Source organism: Lutjanus erythropterus, chromosome 8 (assembly GCF_056507025.1).
Source record: "Lutjanus erythropterus isolate fLutEry1 chromosome 8, fLutEry1.hap2, whole genome shotgun sequence".
Classification (NCBI taxonomy): Eukaryota; Metazoa; Chordata; class Actinopteri; order Lutjaniformes; family Lutjanidae; genus Lutjanus; species Lutjanus erythropterus.
The window spans coordinates 5,227,272-5,236,410 of NC_139324.1; positions in this window are offsets into that span (position 1 = coordinate 5,227,272).

Consider the following 9,139-nt stretch of genomic DNA (forward strand, 5'->3'; position numbering starts at 1 on the left):
CATTTCTGTCCAGTTTGAAGAAATTCCCTCAGGTGTTCTTGAGATATTGCATTCACAGGAGTGGGACGACCTGAAAACATAATGGCTCTGGACATAAAGGCATGAAAATTATATTTCGTAAAAAGGTTGTTAAGGTTTTTCAAGAATTGTGACTCACAGCGGTCCTTGAATGACTCAGTCCAGAGGTATTCAAGATTAGCTGTAAGCCTACAGGTTGCAAAAGTACACACATTCATAACTCAAGTAAAAGTACTAATACTTGTTTTTAAAAAGACTTTTGTTGTTTTCATCTTGTTACATCTTTTACATCATTTTAGTCATGTTAGATTTTTTAAATTGTTTTCGTCATCTTACATCATTTCTTGTTTTGTTACGCCTTTTATGTTGTTTTGTCAGTTCCGACTTTTCACTTTGTCCTCTTACATCTTCTACATTGTTTTCATTTTCTTACTTACTTTTAACGTAAGATATAACATCTTATTATGCCTTGTTACGTCTTTTATGTCATTTTCATCTTGTTACGTATTGTTACATCGTTTTTGTCTTGTCAAAGTATTATGTTGTTTTTGTATTGTTATGGATCGTTATGTTGTTTTCATCTTATAAGATGTCACATCTTATTACGTCTTTTAAATTGTTTTTGTCTTGATATGTAGCAATATGTTACATAATGTTAACATTGTTTTTGTCTTGTACATTTTCATCTTGTTACATATTGTTAAATTTTTTTTTATCTTGTTATCTTGTTGTCTTTTACGTCATTTTCATTGTTTTGTCTGTCGTGTGTGATGTGCACCAATGGACACACCAAGGAGTCATCTGTTGTATGTATTATTGTCCTGTGCATTTAGGTTGAAATTGCTCTTGATGTTGGGAAAGCAGCGCACTATGAAGCAAAATAAGAATAATCAATTCCCTTCAAATGTATTAAAACTAAAATCTGTATGGAAAGGGTGAATATTAATGCAGAAACACTGAATCATATCAAGTGTTTACATTTTCCATCCTCTGACTGTTAGCTTAAATAAATGCTTTTCTGCATGCAGTTTGGCAGCGGCTCCCCACATATTTTTAGTTGCACAGCGGCCACAAGGCCCAGAGGCTCCCACTTGAACTACCACCTGTCCACCTGTCACTGACTCACTGAGGCTTTAACAAACCTCAGGACTCTCCCACAGAGTGGGCGTGCCAGTGGGTCAGAAAATAAGAGAGGAGGCTTACTGCGGTCAGCAGCGCGTCCTTCGGTACCTCCTCCAGTGGCTTGATTAAAGAGATGGGTTGTGCTAATGGCTGCCTGGCTCTCAGACCACAGGAGAGGACACAGATTACAGATAACTCGGCCCAGAGATGAGCACAGCGGGAGAAATAGTCTACAAAATTAGGTTGAAAAGTCCAGACAAAGATGCACACACTGAGAAAAAAGACTATAGTGTGCTGCTAAACTCACAGTACGTCTCTGTTTCCTCTGTTTGAAGTCAATGTTACATCATTAATTAAATATCTAATAAGTCTTACAACATTTTGGGAAGTGTGAATGAAATAAAGTACATTGATTTAATGCTATACAAATTAATATTATCATTTTATAACTTGATCATGAATCATTCTTACAAAAACTTTTATTGCTTAATTTAGCATTTTCACTAATAACGTTAAAGAAGAAATCTGTAATACATTTACTATTATAAATCATAAAATGACCATGATGTGTCATCAGAGATGAAGGATTCTAACATCAGTGCCAAACCCACAGTGTTCTTTGAAATTTATATTCCAGCCTGTAACTTGTGTTATTGTTTGCCAGTTTCAAGTTAGTTAGAGTTCAGATAAATGCTGAATGTTCTGAGTGTCAGTTTGTGAGTTGTAAAAAATCATTAGTGATCTTTTAGGAGGTGTAGATGTTTATAACGATTAAATGGAGCAAAATGTTTCTGGAGTTTGGCAGCAGTGAGACAGGCAGACACTTAACTCATCATTCAGAGTGTGTTATTTCAGAGCAGTGGGCTTTTGTTTTCAGAGTAACAGGCTTAACTTTATTCTGAAGAAAGTCAGCATTAATAAACAGCTGATCATCTTACAGTATAGGACTCATTGTTGCTTGTAATTGTCATTTTATTATATCACTCATCTGGTGCTCCTGCAGTATTCCTGCAGCCTGCCTGAGCTTCAGTTGGTCAGTGTAGACTAGATCAGTGTTTCACAAACTTTTTTTTCCTTGGAACCCATTTTTTTTTAAAGTAACAAAACATCACAACCCAATTCACATGTGTGCTTCAGACCATTTCTACTGCCATTTCCACATTACCTTACATTATCTGAATGCATGCATATACACATGTTAAATACTTGATGAATGAGAAATATGTACATTTTGGCTGAGATAACAGGCTATCTTATTACTTTTCATCTCAGCAAGAAAACAAACCTAAAAAAAAAAACAGTTGACACGACTCGAAAGTTCAAGGCAAAGTACTGTAATAGATTTTTGAGTCTTGAGCCCGACTCAAATTCTTAAGATCTGAAATAAACTAAAGAAAGTTTTGCTGACCTATAAACTTTTATCTTAAGAAAATGTACTTTTCTTAATTAGTTGAACTTGAATCTTTGAGGTTTAGAAACTTAAAAAAAAGTATTTCAAAAGTTGATGATTGACTGGTAATGGTTTAGGTGTTTGATTAAATGGTTCTGATAAAAAAAATATATTAAAATATTTACCATTATTCAGTTCAGTGTCAATGAGTTTAGTCAATGATTTTTGAAATACATTTTTGAGGTTTTTTAAAAACTCAAAGATCCAAGTTTATCTAAAGACAAAAAGTAAATTTTCTCAACAGAACATTGCTGTTTTTTCCAAACAACTCAAAAATTTATTGAAGTAAGTTGCCTTGATTTTGAGTTTTCTCATCTATTTTATTTCCACGGTGTAGAACATTTTAATAAATGAGGAAAAATAAGTACTACAACATTATACACATTTTAAATGCTTTATAAAAGGTGTACTGCAGATTTAAATCTTATTTATTTGGTGACCCAGATAAAATCTCCGGTGACCCACATGTGGGTCACAACCCAGTCTTTGGGAATAACAGCTCTTGAGCATTATATTTTCTTTTATTATTTCAAGCTCCAGAGTTTAAGCAAAATCTGTCCTGAGTGAGTGTAGATAACTGAAATTTGCAATTTTGAAGACCTGTTTGGGTCAAATACCTGTGATGGGCAGGGCTGTACGCCTTCCTTTTTCCCATCCACCTTTGCTGTAAAATCAAATGTTAGTTTAACAGCAGCAGCAACAGTTACATCAGTTCCCGTGCATCAGTAAAAACGCTGCCCCTGCCTTCTCTTTAATGTCAAACACTGAAATATCCTCTCACTTTAGTCTCAGTGGAGTGCTGAAGTGCAAGAGACAACTTCTAGAAACATAAATCAAGTCACTCTCCTCCCCACGCACACAAACACACAAACACACACACACACACACACACACACACACACACACACACACACACACACACACGTTTGCTGGGACTCTAGAAAAAGCCTCGGAAAACCAAAGGAGCCGCACACTCCTCCATGGAATTCACTGAGGACAGGATGTTGGCTTCACGGTCACGCAATGCTGCACTGATCCCAGCCTACACTCTGTATTCCCATTACACATTATATCATCATGTATCTGTGTCAAGTGCTGAACGCTGCCGGAATGGATCCAGTCCTCGTTACTGCAATCTGCATTATTAGTGAGAGTAATCATTGTGCAGACATGTCTGCAGAACATATAATATATTCTATGATTACCAGTGTCATTGTCATTTAGGTGGACTTTGCTTTTTATTATGAACAATTCTTGAACATGTTGAGACACTGAGTGGAGTTTGTATATATGTATGTATATAACTCTTCCACAGGGTTGGGAAGGTTACTTTAAAATTTATTCTGATGCAGTTACTAATTACCTGGTAAAAAATGTAGTCAGTGATGTAATCCAAGTAGCACAATACTAAAGTAATGTAACTTGATTACTTTCCCTTATGTTTGGATTACCTCAGTGTAAAATATGGTGACATTGTTTAGCTTAATGTAGTGTTTTTAGAGCTGCAGCTACTGATTATATTCACCATGGATTAATCGGTCGATTTTTTTCTCAATTAATCGATCAGTTGTTTGGTCCATGAGACGTCAGAAAATGATGAAAACTGTTGATCAAAGATGTGTCTTGGAAAAAAATGTCTTGTTTTGTCCACAAAATAAATGTTCATTTTAGAGGGGTAAACAAAGAGAAAATATTCACATTTAAGAAGCTGGAATTAGAGTTGATTTTTCAAATTAAATGACTACAAATGATTAATCAATTTATTAATCCTGTCACAACCTCGTCAATTGAAAAATAAGTCCAAAAAAAGTTTCAGTTTCCTGTAATGACTCTTTTCATTATCGATTAATATGTTGTCCATTTTTTTTCATTAATCAGTTACTTGGTCCATAAAATGATGAAGAAAATGGTGTAAAAGTTGATCAGTGTTCGATCAATTCTCGAAATAGATGTAGATTACTTTAATAGTTGATTAATAATAGATTAATTTTGAAAAAAATCAATTAATTGGTCCAGTCATCTTTGATACAAAAATGCTAAACAGTTGCTGGTTCCAGCTTCATAAATGTGAGAGTAAATGAGGAACCTTTGCTTTCTGGGCTGCTGATTGGACAAAAGAAGACACCTGAAGTCACTTTGGACTGACATTTTGATGAGAATTTTTCACTATTTCTCAACATTTTTTAGACTCATTAATCATGAGAATAATTTATCAGATTAATCGATAATGAAAATAGTTGTCAGTTGTAGCCCGAATCTAAATTACTCACAACTTCTGCTCACACTGTTCTGCTCAGTGTTTAAAGCTCACCTCTCCAAACCTGCGCCTGCTGCAGTGTGTCAAGTGTTTCATTGGCCTGTTTGTGATCAGAGAGCCTGATTGGTTGCAAGAATGCTGATGAAAGGTTTGGGTGTTAATTCAAGTTGTATTCAGTACTTAATTATGATTTTAAAGTTATATAAGTACGTACATTATATAGTGAAGGTAGTGTGTAAAACTACACACTCAAGAATTACTTGCACCCCTGTTCAATACATCAGTTGTATCATCCACATTACATATGGAGCTCCTCCACTTCTTTGACAAAATAACAAATCCTTTTGAAATTAAGTGTTGTTATAACAGCGGCTTGATCTGACAAATTCTATTTTTCAAAAAACTGTCATTCGCTTCAGGGACATTTGCAAAACAGTGATGCTTTCACTGGAAACAAGTGAAACTGTCTCACACCATATGAAGGATGTCTCACTTGTTTAAGTAAAACCAGATTTGAAGGGCTTATTGTCTGAAGTGTAGAGCTCAGTTTTACCGTTGCCAAAAACCGTTTCCCAAAATGTCTTTGTTAACTCTTCTTGCTCTCTCTAGCAGGTCTGGGAAGCTGCTTATCAGCAGAGGAAATGGTCGATTTGATGTGGTGCTCCACTGTGGCCTTGCAGCTGAACCTGTGCACAGGGACAAACATGCTCAGACTGTATCCAGAGCAGGCTTCTATTTAAGCATCAGCATGCCATTCAGAGCTCTCATGTCTTTGAAATGATACTTATTTCTTTTTTAGTTTTCATGCAGCTTTCTCAAGCTTTCATTCATCCCTCCACTACAATAATAAACAAAAGTTCTGAGGGCTTTCCATTTTAAAGTGAGCAGTCACAGGGAGATCGATCTCCACAGATCATTTGTTTAATTATGATTGGACGGCACTGATGATGATTGGTCTGCACTGTGGTCACTGCCTAAATTAGACAATGAAACAGGAAGTTATGTAAGTTGTGGGTTGTGATCTAAACAGGTTGGGAGAGTTACTTTAAAATGTATACCAGTCGAGTTTCTAATTACCTGGAGTCAGTAACATAATCCAAGTGTAATATAATACATTGCAACATACAATGATTATTTTCATCACTGATCAATCGGTTAATTATTTCGTCAATTAACTAATTAGTTGTTTGGTCCATGAAATGAAAATGGTGAAAAATGTTGATCAAAGTCCAGGATGATGTCCTCAAATGTCTTGTTTTGTCCACAACTCAAAGATATTCAGTTTACTGTCAGAGAGGAGTAAAGAAACCAGAAAATATTCACATTTAAGAAGCTGAAATAAGAGAATTTTGACTTGTTTAAATTAAAAAAATTAAGACAATTAATCAGTTATCAAAATAGATGAAGATTAGTTTAATAGTCAATTAATAATGGATTAATTGCTGCAGCTGTAACTGTTTGTTGTTATTTTTGTCTGGTTTGTCCAGCTGTTTCTTCCTTTATTGTCTACAATTGATTGATTAACTGATGATTGAAAGGCAAAAAATGGTGATAATAATGAATTGCCAACTATGTATACAGGTAGTGAATGGTAGTATAACATACCTTAAAATTGTAATACTGCTAGTTATCCACATATTTTCTAAATGTATCCATAATCTGATTACTTCCTTTCTGTAACTGTAATAGAATACAGTTACCTTTTTTCATATCCTAATTACGTAATCCTGTTAGACGTACTCTGTTAATCCCCAAGCCTGCTCATAAAAAGCTCTTTCCTTTATTTCAAAATGCTAAAAATGCAAAGTGCAGCAGCTGATTAGTTGGAGAGGACTCATATCTCACTCAACAAACCTTTTGTCCTCAGTATTGTAATATTTAGATTTTCTGCTCTGTCAAATTCCCCCCTCTGATGCACAGTAGAGAAAGTGCGTCACTGCCAGCTCCCCCACACCAAGTGATCAAGTGAGGTTGTTCTGCATCTGACATCTCCTCTCTCGGGGGAGGCAGGCCCCCGTTTTCCATGCCCGCAGGTTCCAGCTCTGGTGTGGGATTCCCAAGGCCTCAGGAAAGCACAGTTTACAACATTCCCACAGTGGTGGCCACCGAATTGACTCTCTTCCTCTTCTCCCCTCTTCTGTTTAACTGGGGTTTCTTTTTGCCCATGTTGTTGTCAGGCAGCGGTTTTGGGAAGCTGCCCAATGGTTCCTGGTTCATTTTGTGAGGGGAACAAGAAGGAGGAAGAAGAGGAGGGGACCCGCAGTCCTCCAACCCCACCGTCCACGACAGCTCTATGGCTTTGTTCCCCATCCAAGACACCCCCCACCCCTAAACCACGGGATCTTCTCAGTGGCGGAAAATCCTTCCCATGAGCGGTCCGGCTCTACGGAAGTAATTAAACATGGGTAGTTTGGTGTAATGGACATTGTCATGCTGCCATTAACTGGTCCCCTGGCTCACAAACACAGATACACAGTATAATGTCCGTACTGATTATCCAAAAACAGACTGTTTGTTTCTAAACTTTCTGTTTTGACATGTAGCAGAGCAACAACCAGTCCATTTTCATGGTCTTTTCAGTTGAACATGGGATTACAGCATTTTGATTGCTAGCAGGTTCATCAGATCTGTGCATTTCAGTGGTGAAGAGGCAGAAATACTTTCAACATTGAGCTTGCAGCTTATTTTAGCATATTGAAATAACAAAATTGAGTCTACAGTTATGTTAATGCTTCTACAATGTTGTACTTGGGGACATCTGTGTTTAGAGCTGACTAGCGGAGTGCTAGTTCAGAATGTGAGCCCATTCAAGTGCTGTCTGTTGTGTTGTTCAGAGCCACTCATCCGATAGACGCTCGTCACTGCACTCTCTTGGGTCCTCAGCAATACACATTCCAAATGTGAAGATGATCGGATGAACAGTTCTCGAGATATGCCGAGGACAGTCGTACACACATACAAACAGTCCCTCCTCATACACCTTCGATGATTCAGCTACAGTGCCACCTACTGGCCAAAAGGCACCAAATTTGTTATGCTCAGTCAGACATCTGTTTTTTGATATATATTTTGGGCTTTTATCCCTTTTTTATTTGATAGGACAACTGAACTGAGGACGGGAAAGGAGGACCTATACAGTAGGGGATGACTCGCAGTAGAGGGACGCACACAGGAGTGGAACCCGCAGCTGCTGCAGAGGACTCACAGCCAAAGTACAAGGGTGCATGCTAATACAGACAGTACATGTCCACCAAATATGCTTGCAATAGTACAAAGTATTCAGGAGATATGGCATTTTTTGCACAATAAAATCTGTATATTCTGCGGACCAGCTGTAGCAAAACTATGGAATATCAAATGCCAAAATAGTAACTTACTTTTGGCTTTACTCCAGAGATGTTCTGTACCAAAGTTGGTCACAGTTACTCAAAATCTTCAGGAGGAAAGACAGAAAAACAGATCTGGACAAACTTCAAAACGGCAGAAAACTGATCTAAAAGCAAATGGGCGTGGGTTATGTGGATAGATTTATCTGGACCCACAGAATCCAGAATTTTGTTTCTGGGACAGTTCAAAAGGTAAGCCAAGACATAAACGTTGTTGTTATAGAGCCACCATCTGGACAAATTACACAAAATTTGACAATGCACTCCCTCGGGTCCTCAGCAATACAGTCGCCAACTGTGAAGTCAACTGGATGAACTGTTGTTGAGAAAATTTAAGGACATACATACAGACAGACAGAGATTACGTCCTTTACAGTTGGCTATCAGCATGCTAGCATGCTCACAATGAGAGAATTAACATGCCTATGTCTGGAAAGCATAATTTTTTCCAGTGTTACCTTAGTTTTGTGTGTTAACAAGCTAACATTTAAGCATAAATACAGCTGAGGCTGATGGGAATGTCATTAGTTTAGCAGGTATTTGGTCATAAACCAAAGAAAGTTAAATATATTGATGGCGCCAGATGAAAAGTAGAAAGAGCACCAAACTTCTTACAATTTATCCTGAGGGGAATGTGATTATCTTTACCAAATTCCAAGGCAACCTAGCCAAAAGTCTTTGCCAAATGCCACTAGCATGACTACAAATACACTTTAGAAGCATATGTGGACCTTTTTCCAAATATCTCAGTGTTTTCTTGCGTGTGCCGCTGCTTGATCAGGTGTTGAACCAGCACATTTTTCACCAAGCTCTCATCCCAGTGAATATGCTTCATAAACCCTAATTAGCAACACCTAAAGTGAAGAATTAACAGGGAAGCAAGACCAGGACAATCATAAAGGGTCT